We start from the raw sequence: 12,493 nt of genomic DNA on the forward strand, positions 1-12,493 counted from the left end.
ATTACAAATAATAATAAAAAAAATTGTGTAAAACTCAGCAAATATTTTTATCTCCAGCAAGGGGAAATTGGAAGTTAGTGTACTTCCAGTTCTCTTTCTGCTTCTGGTGGGGGTTCTTTGGTTTCTGTGAAGGGAGAAGGGAAAGAGTGAAAAATAAAAGCTCATAAGCAAGTGTTGCTAAATAGCTTTGCAAAATCAGATGGGAAAAACTTAAATGTTCCCATACTCTAATTAGTTAATGACTGGCCTCAAGCCTGAAAACGTGCTGATACTTAACTGTATCCTCCACTGAAGTGAATGCAATTGAATCTCATACTCCAGTTGTTCCAGAAACTCAAGGCCTCTAGAAATTATAAGCATGGCTTAGTAATGCTGAGATTTTAAAAGTAATTAAGGGCTTATCCACATTGGGAGTTGCTGCAGAGTAGCTTCTCTTGTGTAACTCCCCTTCCCTGTGCTGGACATGTATTTCACACTAACATTGCTTTATTCTGAACTAGTTTGCCATATTCAGGCTTTCAGTTCACAAGCTACCTTTGCCCACATTAACAGACACATGCAAGATGAGCCTAAATTGCATGTTCTGTTTTTACCCTTGTGTTCAAGCATTCATTTAGGCATTTGCTCCCAAAAGCTAGGTATTTCTTTTGAAAACTAGAGGTGAAGTTTCTCACACAGTGCCTTCTGCCCTGAATTTGGGAGATCAGTAAGATCACTAAATGCCATGAGACTCACAAAAAAACCCTTTGGGAGCGTGGCCCTATTTGCCTAACTGTGAATGTTTGTTTTTCTAACACAAGGCTGTGCAAACTAAAGAAAGTTCTCCTTTCAGAGTAAAATCTGCTCTTAGTAATTAGTCTTTGTGGGTAGCAAGTCTTAACAATACTTCACAGAGAACAAAAAATTCATGATCTGTCCAGAATATAGCAAAATCTTTAAAGTTTTGCCCAATTTTTATTAATTGCATATGCATAAAAAATATCAACAATGTTAATGTACAATGAGCCAGAGAATTTCTACCAAGACCAGTAGGTATTACACCCATGGATATATCAACAGGTCCCCTTTACTTGAGGTGAAGAAGAGGAGAAGGAAAGGTCCTAAGTAACAGGAAATAATAATACATGAGTGATGCAGGAGGTTTTAGTGTCCAGACAGTTGGTACCCATAAAGCCTTCTTGGCTTCTACGCAGGCCCACACCATAGCCATCTCTGTGCAGTTGCAGGGCAAGGTTTCTAAACCAAGAAGACTTCCCAGATGAGGAGCACGTGATGTAGAGGCAGATTCTGAGTCCTGCCAGAGCTGCAGAGGACCCATACTGCACTGTGGCTTCCAGCTCTGAGAAGCTCTGCATGGGACTGCAGGGAAGCTGCAGGGCTTCTGCACCCAAATCAATCCATTGAATGGCTTCTGGATTCCATCTGGCCCAGGGAACTGTTCAGCTGCTTTGCAAGGCACTACAGCTCATCTTGTACTTCTAGAGCAAATTGGCAGCACATGAATAGCACACTTAAGCCATAACCCAGATAAGCCTTCCAGGATAATTGAGATTATACAGTATGTGACTTTTTATAGTAAATTTTCATAGACTTGCTAGAAAAATGTGAGTTTTGACCTAGCACTTTTCATTCCAAGAGTTCTGAATAATCTATTTTAATGCAGGTTTAGAAAAGAAAAATAAATAATAAAAAAAAAAACATGTTCTTTTGACTTCAAGTTCAATTGATAGAAGATTTATTAATCACCATCATGCAATTTATATCAGCATGCCTGTATTAAAGCAGATACATGGAAGAGCTGGAATGGATTGCTTCCCAAAATCTTGTGCTATTAAGAGTGGAGTAATGTTTGCTTTCCTTTTTTGTTTTGAACTCTCTAGCACTTGTTTGACTGAGATAGTCTCTCTTATTAAAAGTGGGGTGTAAGAGAACTGTTTTTAAGAATGCACAGTGTTACTTATTCCAACAGGTATTTTGCTCATTTCTGACTTGCATAACTACAAACACCATGAATAACTCTATAGAAACTGCTAAGGTCCATCTAATGTTTTCATCTTCCTACTTCCCAAAACAGCAATGGTCTCAGTCATCTATTATTTGCAAGAATTCACAGATAATATCAGAATAAAGAGGAAGCATGGATAATACACCACAAGACCCTCCTATTGTTTCACTGGAATAGGGAAATCCACTGGAGACTAAACTTTCTGTAAACACTGGTCTGACACTGGCTGCCCTCCTTCCCTCCCTGAGGAGCCAGCTGCTATGGGGAAGCTCAGCCCACCCCATTCACCTGACTGCCTATAACCCAGAGCTGAAAGACTTGCCATATGTAAGGACCACAGCAGGATAAACATACTTCTTTTCCCATATGGAAAAGAGATGCAAATTCCAGGTGCAGATGATTTCCCAAAAGCAGAAGGCAAGACAAGAGGAAAAAGCTTTTAATGCCCATGCTGCCAGAGCTGAAAAACCCTTTCATAGGGGAGCTGTGATCACCGTGCATCACCAGGTACAGAGAAGAGTGAGTCAAATTCACAATGCCATGCAGGCTCATACATGGCAAAAGCTTTCCATATTGTTTTCATATTTTGAAAAAATCAGAGCTTTCCTCAGCCTGGTCTCTTAAACATTTAGTAGGCAAGGGAAAAATGGAGGCAGAGCCAAAATAATACCCTTACAAAGTGCTGAGCAGCAAAGCAAAGAGCCAAAGGACTCCTGTTTCCCCTGAAGACATTTCAGGGGAAATGCACCCTGGTTTCCTGGGCACTTGGCTGAGGCAGCAGCTGGTGCTGCCATCTCACTCATTCCCATCAGTATCCCCATGTGCAGTCTCACGGGATTGCAGGGTATTTCCATTGGGTTTGACTGACCACAGGCGAGCAGAGGAATCAACTTCCCAGCCATCAGATCAGATAGTAAATACAAGGCATACAGAGTACTTAATTTGTAACTTTGATGACATATTAGAAGCTAAAATAGAGGGAAACTCATGGGAAAGCAGGGATCCAAAAATAAGGGTTGTTCTCCCTCCTGTGTCTGGGGGAGGCTCTGCTCTTCTCTCCCTGCACTTGTGGCAGATGAAATGAAGACGTGGAGGGAATCTGGGCTGGGGAGGAGGACAGGAGGAGTTGGATCCCGGCGGGCAAACGGCAGCGGCTCCGCATTGTTCTTGCCAGCAGATGGAGCAGGACTGGCACGAGAAGGGTGAGCGACAGGAGTGGGAGGCCTTCCTGCCTCCATCTACGCCTGTCTCTCTCCCAGGAGCTTCTCCTGAGCTAGACTGTCTCCCCTTTCCTGCAGGAGGTTTCTCCTTCCCTCTCCTGACCAGCGGATCCATTCCAAAGGTCTCTCCCGATGAAGGTAATCTTTTGCCAGGGCTGCCTCCCTGCAGTGATGCCTGCAGACAGCTGAGTGCAGCAATGAGAGCTGATGAGTAGAAAAGCATCTATCTCTACTTCTCCACTGGTGTCTTGATGTCCATACTCACATGTCCACAAACACCCACTCTTTTGCTCTTAAACTGTGGACTACTGTAGACAGAGTAGACAGAGACCTTCTACATACCCATGACCACCTTCCATTTCTCCTGAACTGGTTCAGTGTCATTGTCTAGCTGTCAGAAGGGTTATTTTCCACTCTTGTGTTTCTGCTGAGTCTAAGCCAGGATCAACATGAAAGATGGATATGTTCATGTCAGGTCAGCAAATTAAACCTAGTGAGCTAAGAATAACCAGATTCCAAAGGTGAAAAAATAGAGATAGGGTAGAAATGGAGAAATACTGTTTTCCTGCTGAGCCCTGGGCACAGGACTGAATGGAAAATAACCCCATGTAACCCTCCACCTCCCCTTGGAGAGCCCCTCTCCACGACCAATTCCCCTTACCCCCAACACCCATTTCTTCATTCCTTTAATTTCCTTTTTTGGTCAGATTGTGAGACACAGGTCCTTCTGCAGCTCCCACACATCCTATATGTTTCAGGCTTTTAAAGTCAGAGATAATCATGGTTGTCCCTTGATAAGCACCCACCAGCGTGTTGTTCCCATCCCAAGATTACTGCAGGTGTGGGTCACACAGGGGTGAGAACAAAAAGAGCATTGGCCACTGCATTTTTGTCTGCCAGTTTGAAAAGGACATTCAGGTAGCAGGCCTCCTCATGGCAAAGCTGTCCTTCTGTGCACTTACAGTTAAGACTCAATGCCTATTTTTTCCATATATATTTCTATTTATATTTATATTTATATTTATATTTATATTTATATTTATATTTATATTTATTTATAGTAAATGTGGACAAAGTGGGTGATCCATGTGTCATTTTACGAATATTGCACGTGCACTGGCTTGAGAAAGGACAAGCAGGTTCTGATGGGTGGGCAGTGCTCAGTGAGCATTATTATCAGGCAGTTTAACACAGATGTAGTGCTGCTGGTAGGGCATCACTCAGTGTACATGTAGAGACAAGGATACAGCAAACTATATAGAATAAATACTTTCTGTTTGGCAAAGGGAGACATTTGCAGGTAACTCCAATATGTACATCACATCCTTCTTTTGCCTTTTGGTTTTCATTATTCTACTTTTTGGAATCAGTTAATTATTTCTCAAAAGATTCTGAACATTTTTTTCTTCTCTTTTTTTTTTTAATTGTTGTTAAAAAACATCTCTTTTGTTTATGTCACACATATGATCTTCGCCATCATTAATTAAGACATCATCTAATGTTATGCCCTTAGAGGAAAGTCCAAGCTTTTGTAAATGGAAAAGTACATCAGTGTCTCATTTGCTGTATAATAGTCTACTCATTTGAAGCCAAATGGTGGTTGTGTATCCCTGGTATGGTGTAATTTATTTTTTTCTGTTATGGAATAAAACAGAGATTGAAAATCCTAAAGCTCATACCTGAGAAAGGACATCAAGAAATCAGCATGGATTGTACTCTTTCTTACACTTCTTTGGAGGCAGAAAGATTTTTTTTTTTTTTGCAGAAAATGCCTTTGACATAGATGTTTGAGTGATCTGCTACATAGACAGTAAAGCATAATATTTTATAAGGTTTTAATGAGGTATTGAAGGTGGCCAAGTTTCCTAAGAGAAAAAGCAAAATATCTCAGGGATTGAACAAAGGCACCATCTGCACCAGAGTGACCCCAGACTAACTGACTGTGAGTGTGCATGTCTTTGTGTGTGTGTACACGTGTGTGTGTGTGTGTGTGTGTGTGTGTGTGTGTGTGTGTGCACTTCAGAGGGACATTCTTTGCTTCAGTTCCATTATAATTCCTTTAAATATTTATTACTGGAATGTAAATTCTGCTGAAAACTGAGGCCTCTGCTCTGGAAAAAATAGGCCCTCACCTACCACGGATGTTGTCGCTCAAGTGAAATAGCCAAGTCCCTTTTGGAGAAACAAAAGGATTTGGTTATATAAACAAGTCACTGCACTGAATTATAAGAGTGGGAAAAAAAGAACAAAAACCTGCTGACTGCTGGTTGAGCTACTCCTTGGCTATGTGTGAACTGAGGTTGTGCAGATCTAGCAAGAAGCAGGAGCAATATTAAAATGAATTGGTTACTAATAGTGGAAATAGTCCAGCAAGAACATTTACAATATCTAGCGCTAAGGATGGCTTTGTTTTCAGATTGGTTTGTCTTTATTTTCAATGTAAAGCATTAATGAGCTTCTTAAGGACATTGGGGATGGGAGAAAACATTGGCTGATCACCTTAAATCCCAGGAAAATAAAAAAAGTTCCCAGGTTGCTGGGTGCAATAACAAATTAGAACAGGTTTATACTTCTTGCACTGCTATGAAAGCTTTACTTCTAGATCATTTCCAGACACTAGACAGCTATTAAATTTCACAAAAGGAAAAGAAATTCTACATTTATATGGGTTTTAAAACTTATTTTGGGACTTCAGCTTGGTACTAGTGTATAGGAAAATAAATCTCTAATGTGAAAAAGCTAGTCAAAAAGAGGAATCAAGGACCAGTCTAGCACTACAAACACTTGGGAAGGGATTTATCAAATAATATTTGGGGTTACATTTTATTCTGAAGGGTCAAAACTGGACCAGACTGCTGTGGATAGTACCAGCATTTAGGCTCAGGTATTTGTATCACTTTAAACCCTACTGTCGTTTCACGGATATAAATAGGCTTGGGAAAATCAGATTATTGGAAGGATTAAATTGGGATCAGTGTCAGTAATAATCTATTCCTTTGTGGTGACACCAATTGAAACAGGGAAAGTTTGGGGGAGGGGAGTGACACTATACAACATTGCCTATGGATTGTGTGGGAATGAGGAACATAAACAAGGGGAAGGAGGGTTAAATAGCACAGCTCTCATGTGCCCAACAGGCAAAGGATACATAAGCCCAGAGAAACCCTCCCTGGAAAGAGCATTGGCCAAAGGCACTGCCTCACCAAAGGCCAGTAACAGTGATGGAGTACCAAAACACATCGGTCTTTCTAGTTTGTCAAGTTAATAAAGTCTGTCTGTGTGCTGTGCTTTCACACAATTCCAGTCCCACCACCTAGCACGCTCTACGAGCCACAGAATCATAGAGGAATCATAAAGGAACTTTATTTCCTTTTTTTTTTTTTTAATCACATTGCCTTAATCTTTTCCCTACAGTGTCACTGCAGTTATCTCCTAACTGGAAAAAAAGGCAGCAGGTACCTGTTTGCCCTGTCTCTGGGGATTCTGAATTATCCCAGGCTGAGGAATGTCATTTGGTCTCCAAGCACCAGCCCCTCCATCACCAGCTCAGTGCCATTACCCCATCCAGCCCTCATTCAGCCGTCCCCAATTGCAATCCATGCAAGTGTTGCCTACATAAGAGCCAAGTGAACAGCAGCTGGCCTATGTTCTTTATATTGCCCAAAATACATTTCTACAAGTACAATCAAATTTACTTGGCTCTTTTGGATCCAGAATTAATTTGATAGTGGTGACTTTAATTTGGCGGCAAATTGCCCACTGAATTTTCCTTCAGCTGGAAACATGTCAGCAAGGTACACAAGGTAGCTTGTGGTGGTTGAGCAAAGTCTATTTAGATTTGTTTTCCTTCTTGTCTTTCAGAGAAAGTTAAAGACTGGGTTTTCAGTCTGGAGCTCTCTAAGTGAAATCCTGCCTCCCTGATAAGCCATTTTCCACTTAATCTGAAGATGATTAGAGGGCTGGAACACCTCTTCCATGAGGAAAGGCTGAGAGATTTGGGGTTGTTCAACTGGATAAGAGAGGGCACCTGGGAGACCTTATAGTGGCCTTCCAGTACCTGAAGGGGGCTTATTAGAATGATGGAGACTGACTTTTTAGGAGGGACAATAGCAACAGGACAAGGAGTAAGGGTTTTAAATTATAACAGTATAGATTCAGAATTGATAAACAGATTTTTTTTTTTACAATTAAGCTGGTGAAACACTAACAAAGGTTGCCCAGAGAGGGTGATAGAGGCCCCATTCCTGGAAATATTCAAGGTTAGGTTGGACAGGTCTCAGAGCAACATGATCTAGATGAAAATGTCCCTTTCTGTGGAAGGGGAGTTGAAGCAGATGACGTTTAAAGGTGCCTTCCAACACAAAGCATTCTATGATTCTATGGGAAGGGGTATTTCCATGGAGAGGAGTGGATGTATCCTTCCACTGACCGCTGAGTGGACGGTGCTGGGAGACTGGTGGCAGTGCCTCAGGTCTTAGAGCAGGTTTCTATAAATACACCCAACTATAAGCAAAATAGTGGTGAGAAGAAAGGAATGCAATGTTTCCTGCATAAATAACACTCCACTTATACTGCCCTGTGACAGGAGCAAAAATCATAGGGTGGGCAATTCCCAGCATTGTTCCCAGGTGCTTTTCTAAAAGTTTGCTTTAACTCTGTACAGAATGAATTACTTAGGGATTTTTACTGTTGAAGAAGAAATGGTTGATATTTGGAATTGTGCATTTATAGCTTTGTCTCTTCAGAGGCTTCCTCATAAAAGTGGTTCTTTTCACATTTCCAATTTGATGGTTTTTTTTCTAAATATGCATTTAAATTTCTTCCTTCATTTCTTTAGATGCAAAATGCAAGCCTCTGCATCTACACAAAAGCTCATGCCTTTTCTTTCAGTCTTTCAGCTTCCCGTTTTCACTTCTGCTCAGTTAATTACTCATTTATAATTATTTCCCTCTTTATTTACGTAAATATTTACGTAATATTTACGGGCATGTATTCTCCCTGGGAAGTCGCTGCCTGGTCCTTGGGAGTCAGTGTAACCTGACTCCAGCCCTGCTTGCTCTCTGTGAACCTCCTGGCGTCACAGAGCAGCTCTTAGCAATCCACGGGTAGGATCACTGGCTTGCTTGGCTCTGGGCGCTGAGCACTGGGTGCTGGGTGCCCCTTCCCTGTATGCCAGGTGCACCCAAGTATCTGGAAATGCTCAGTCATCCCAAAAGAGCCTGGCCTCAGGTGGGTTGTGAGGCCAGAAAACCCCATGGGGGCAAAGCAGGAGGGGCATGAGCAACTTGGTGGGGCAAGGAAGGGTAGGGCATCCCATCATTGCAGTCTCCATCCCTTCATCTCCCTCTGCCGCCACTCTTCTGCTGAGGAAACCAAGCTGGCAGCAATGGCACTTTGTGGTTCAAAGGGCCCCCGACAAGCACATCACTGCTATTTGTGTAATGGGCTGAAATTCTTGAGTGAGCAGTGGTACATAAAGGAAAAGTCTCAGCGTAATTGCTGATCCTTACAGCTTTTCATTCCTGAAAATTTTAGGGTAAGGAAATAGCCGTAAGGGTAAGCAGGAAATAAATGTTGGTTCATGGCACATTCCTTATTCAAATATTTTCAGAATGTCCCGGGATTGCTGTCCCATAGGCAGAGCTTACCAAGGGTGCGATTCCTTTCTTCTTCATCTCTAAATCACCAAGCTTTCTCCTTGGACATCAATTAAAACCATCAGAGCTGATCAAAAAGAAGGGGAAAAAATTTTACACAGATCCTGCATCACAATTTCCTTTCTAATTTCTTGTTTTCAATTTTCACATTTTAAAAACTAGTTTTGAACACTTATTTCTTGGGGTTGTGAGAAAATTTCCCTTTAGCTTCCCACAATCAAGTAATAAAACCAAAATACATCCCCCTCTATATCCACATTAAAGAAATTTATGCCTGTCCCACTTAAGAACTAGCTGCTACCATGACCTGCATTTTTTCATCTCATCTCCACTTTCTTGTGGGTTCATATTAATTTCTCTGTAGTGGTAGAAATGGAGTTCCAGGCATGTGCTTTTCTCAGAATCAGGCTGAGACTGACTCTCTGGCCACAGCTTTGGTCAAGTTGGTCAAAGGGTTGAGTTTGTCTGAGAAGCAAACTGTCTCTTTAGTGCCAGTAGCCAGAAGAAATTCTTCCCATTAATACCAGCCAGGCTCCAGCAGCCCACTGCTTCATGGCAGTTTCTTTCTCCAAAGAGATCAAAGCTTTCCATGCTGTTTGACTGGGACACTTTCCATGACCCTGCACAGGCTGGGAAGCAGCACTTCAATTGATTTTCGCTCTCCCAGTTGACACAGTTTGCTGGATTTTGGGAAACATTCTATGGAAAAGAGTTCAGCAGCAGCTCTTGTGCAGGCCACAGGCTCTGTGGGAGCTCTGTGGGCTCCCAGTGCCACCAGTCACAGCGCCAGTGCCTTGGGTCACACGCCAGCATGAGGGATGGAAGCAGGATGTGATCTGAGATGGAGCCATGGGTACCGGATACAGCCTGGCTGGGCTCACAGGCCGGCGTTGTTCCACAGCAAAGCACAAACCTCACTTCTTCTCAGGTGCCCTGCATCTGAGCATGAGCGAGAGGACAAAGTCTCCAAGTCGAAGGGACCAAGCACTATGGGTGGGAAGAGCAGAGTCCACAGTCCATAACTTACCTGCTTATCTCAATATTGTACCTGGCACCACAGTGATGTAGTGATTGGAACCACATAAATACCAATGACAGATAGTAATTAGCACCCCATACATACCACCAACACATGATCTTGCCACTAGGAAGCAAGAACAAGTTTTTCATACCCAACTGGCTGAGCAAGCTTGAAGGTGAAAATAATAGGAAGATGTAAAAAACACTGTTTGAAAACAAAGATCTTCCTTTGGAGTCAAACTTTTTAATGAAAACAAAGCCTAAACCAGCAGCCTTGTACTAGCAGCCTTTGGCTCCAAAATGCCTTAAGTCAGTTTATATCTGGCTGATAAAAGGGTAGTTGATTGATTCATTACAGCCAAAGGCTCAGCTCCTAGGAATGCATGGTGCTTAATATTTTTTTCTGGGATCTCTTTGATCTCTGCTGGAGGTTGAGGAACAGGCTCCAAATTATAAAGTATTTTTGGAATTATATTGAGACCATTTTTCAGAAAAGTCACCTTCAAGTCCCCAAAATTCTCTCTGGAGACACAGGGATGGTGGAAAACTTCTAGCATGACAATTTTATCTGAGGAAAAGAAATATGACTACTCTTAAAGGAAGGGTAATCCAATCACATTTGGACAATCACTTGAATGTGAACCTAGGGCCTAAAGTTTTCTACACACTAAACCTAAAGCACAAGTTTCTCTGAGGGTATGTGGAAACAATAATAGATTTACAAATCTCTGTAGATCAGCTAGGGGAGACAGGCATCCTACAAAAGGCATATGGGAGAAACTCACCTTTCAGTTCAGTGTGTTAAATCCCTTCCCATCCCCTCCTTGCACCTTAAAGCCCAGCAGGTCTTTGACTTTGTCCTGTCTGCCAGCTCCTGGTCACATTTGCCAGGCTGCTGGAGAGCTCCTGCCATCAGAGCAGTGGCTGAGAATCTGCTGGAGTCTGGTGGTCTCCTCATCATGGATGGTGGTCAGCAGGACTGGAACCTTCAGTTCAGTATCTGACAAGTGCTCTGTCAAAGCAAGTCATGGAACAAGGAAACCTCCTTCAACATAACTCTAATAACCTCCTCCACAATACTACAGAAACATAGAAGACTCTACTGCATTCACTGTCTGCATTTACCCAAGCATTACAAAATATTAAATCGTATATTTAGCAAAACAAAAGCTTTCAGGTATTCTCTTTGGTAGGCAATTGTCAAGGGCAGAGCTGCATGTTGAGTTTGTATCTGCATTGAAACCTCCACTGACTTAATTAGGGTAAAATGCATGAAGTGTAGTCATTATAATCTGCTTTGCAATGACACAAACATATAAAAGCCATGTTCATATGACAGGAGTGTCCAGATTTTCCATCCAAGCCCTTGTCAAGATTTGGAGGGGAGAAGAGGGAAGGAGGGGAGAAGGGAAGATCGTAAGAATTGCTGAGCTGATATTTCTAAAACCCTTGGAAACAGACGCTAAGTCTTTTGCTGCCTCCACCCTACCCAGTAGTCTCATTATGGTAAGTAATGTTGCACTTATTTGAAAGCTCAGGTTTTCATGAGGCTGGTTGTGCAGGGGAGCCAGCAGCACAAGTGGTGCTGGAGATCTCTGCTCCCAGATGCTGAACCCCAGCGCTTGTGCCCCTTCGGCTCCCAGGAGCATCTCTGTTTTCAGGAAGCGGCTTGAACTTCTGCCTTAAAGTAAAAGCATATCATGACAGCTACTCTAATCACAATGTCTAAATATAATACAAGGGAAGACAATTCAAGGGAGCTCAGCTACGCTTTTTAAAGCAACTGTCAGGAAACTGACTCTGTGGCTTGCTGCTTTAGAGTAAGATTAAATGAATCAGTCTTACCATTTGAATGCGTGGGAAGTCAGAGACAGCAAAGTGACAACTAAGGACAGTTTATTTATAACTGGGCCCTCCTTCTATAGCTGTTTGTGCACAAGGCTTGTGCACTAAGTACAAAAGTACCTGCCCTTGATGTAAAATTACTCACAAGTACTACATGTACATCAGGTAGATGGCTATGCTGGTTTGGCTGATTACAAAGTTCATGTAATTATTGAACTGTCTAGTGATGTTTGGGAAAAGAATGCAGCAGCTTCAAAAGGATCTGACTCCATGGTCCTTCAACCAGGAGTCTTTCACAACAAGGAAGAGCCTGAGCTGGGCATTACTGCCAGGAGATGTCTGGAGGGATGGCATGGGGGCTGAGGCACCATCAGTGCAGCAGCTTTGCAGCCAAGGCAGGTCTGTGAGGGCTGGAGGGTGATACCGTGGCAGCATCAGTGGATGCTTTATGAGCAGGGACCTTTGGTACTTAAGCTGCAGATCCCCACTCATTGGGCTAAAACATTTCTGACTTTAACCCAGAGGTTTCCAAAACAAGGCTTGTCACTGAGGGTCAAGAGTGCTGTAGCTGCAGATGCAATCATGAGCTTGGGAGAAATTCAGTAGTTTATGGTACTGTCTGAATAATGAGCCCAAGTGGAGCAGCATCGCAAAGAGAAATGGGTTTGTCAAAGGAAAAAAAGGTGGGTTTCTTATCTCTACCTCCTCAGGATGTGGTCCTCATCTTTTAAAGTGTCCTTCTGAGT

At 42.4% G+C, this 12,493-nt stretch overlaps 1 long non-coding RNA gene across 1 annotated transcript; it reads right to left on the reverse strand.

Annotated features, from left to right (window-relative positions):
* Nucleotides 1–953: 953 nt before the first annotated feature.
* On the reverse strand, nucleotides 954–10,884 carry LOC128788411 (uncharacterized). The gene is made up of 3 exons (XR_008431061.1): nucleotides 10,688–10,884; nucleotides 8,874–8,949; nucleotides 954–1,478 (listed from the first exon to the last, which is right to left on the reverse strand). It is a non-coding gene; the product is annotated as an uncharacterized LOC128788411 (long non-coding RNA).
* Between the last annotated feature and the right edge of the window lie 1,609 nt (nucleotides 10,885–12,493).

Source organism: Vidua chalybeata, chromosome 5, assembly GCF_026979565.1.
Source record: "Vidua chalybeata isolate OUT-0048 chromosome 5, bVidCha1 merged haplotype, whole genome shotgun sequence".
NCBI classification, from domain to species: domain Eukaryota; kingdom Metazoa; phylum Chordata; class Aves; order Passeriformes; family Viduidae; genus Vidua; species Vidua chalybeata.